Raw genomic sequence first — 2063 nt, forward strand, 5'->3', positions numbered from 1 at the left:
TTGTTTGCTTTCTTTTTGGAACCACTACCAAAAGTGTAAACTCTTCTTTGTTTACACGTTAATTGTGTGAGAGATCCGAAATATATGCCGGGTACATGATATATTGTACATTCTTAGACCCCTTAAACACAATCAGTTTAACCTAGTTATTTAGCCAAGTGATTAATTTAGGTAAATTATGCATATCTAGGTTAACACATAAATCATATCATTGTAAAGTGCGAAAAATAAAGAACACAACAGTATGATAACTCAGGAAAATCAAACCGGTAAAAAACCTGAAGAAGATTTAACCTAGCTATTCTCAAGGTAAACTGAATCCACTATGAAAGAATTGAAGTTTACACAATAGTGACTTAGACCACTAACGTCCTATTGCTACTTCGAGTAGAAAACTTACTACCACGACCACGTGACAACTCTGAGTCCATGGACTACTTCCTTCTTGGATTCCCAGCAAGCACAAGTACTCTCGCTTGTATATCTTTAAGCTTTTGAATCTGCAACTGAATTGATCACCAAGCTCTTGACGTCAATCTAGATCTTGATAAGCAGCTCTTGACATCAATCTAGATCTTGATAAGCCGAAGTGTATGTAAAGGCAAACACCTCTAGATCTCACAAAAGATTCACACACACAGCATAAAGAGCATCCTTAAAACATGGCTAGGGTTTTCCCTTTTATACCTAGGGTAAAACATAATACCCTACACGTAAAACGGGTTTGGGTTGAGTTGAAAAATTCTGCAAAAAAAAAAATCTGCACGAGCTTCGATCGATCGAGTCTAATTTTTGATCGATCCAGCCAGGCAAATTTACACAGTAAATCTTGCAAAACACTCAATTCCAACTTTACAACTTATACATACTTTGAGCAAGTTTAAAACAAGACTAAACGTTTTGATCATGGTTTGCCAATATTACAAATTGAAGTTCTAATACATTTAAACCTAAAGTCTTAGAACCCAACATATATTACCTCCTCTTTCTTGAAAAATTATATCTTGTACCCGGCATATATGTCAGATCTCTCACACAGAGGTAGGCCCCACATGCCGTGGGATCCGCCTGTGTGTGAGAGACCTAACATATATGCCTGCTACACCTGCACATGTGGGGCCCACCTTTGTGTGAGAGACCTGTCATATATGCCGGGTACACGATATATTATCTCCTCTTTCTTCCTCTTTTTAAAAGGTCTTCTTCACCTTTTTATAAAACAAGTAAAAAAAAATAAATAAAGAACAAAGAAGTAAAAAAAGAGAGCTCACCTCTCCTTGCCTACAACCTATTGTCCTGCTACACCACAATACCTCCTTTTAGACAACTTCAAAACTGTGAGAACGATTGAATGGCAAAAATGGCCCACATCACTGTTTCCCGAAAAAATTAGCAATATACCACTGTTTCAGAAATATATAGGAATCTACCTTTTTTTTTAAACTCGAGTTTGTGAAACTGAAGTTTGCTATAAAAGCTCGAGTTCTTTGAAAAAATGTACTAAGAAAAATTTTGAAAATTTTTATGTTCCATAAACTTGAATACCATGGAAAACTCAATTTCACTACACTCGAGTATCCAAAAAGTGGTAAATCCCTACATATTTTTAAAATAGTGGTAGATTGCAACATAGTTTCAAAAAGGTGCTATTTGATTATTTTTGCCATGATTGAAAGCTAAAGACGAGCAAATCCTATTTGTCAAGTGCTTTTTTTTCCAGCTACATTAATTGTCTAGGTGATACTGTATTACAACCACATCACATTCACAATTCTCATTTTTTAACTTTATCTTTTTTTACATTTTTTATTTAATGGTTGAGATTAAAAGTTACTTTTTTCAACTTTCAATCTCAACCATCCAAAACTATTGCATAATATAATACACCATTAACGTTTTCTAGAAAATTGTTTATTTTCTAAAAAGCATTTTCTGGAAACCTATCTATTTTTCCGGTGTTCAGAAACAACTTTGAAAATGAACTTGAAAGCATTTTCCGGTGTTTGATAAGCACAAATTTTTTATAACATTTCTTGTATAATTTAAAACATGTATTACAAGTG

The sequence above is a fragment of the Castanea sativa genome, chromosome 10 (assembly GCF_040712315.1).
Source record: "Castanea sativa cultivar Marrone di Chiusa Pesio chromosome 10, ASM4071231v1".
Taxonomy (NCBI): domain Eukaryota; kingdom Viridiplantae; phylum Streptophyta; class Magnoliopsida; order Fagales; family Fagaceae; genus Castanea; species Castanea sativa.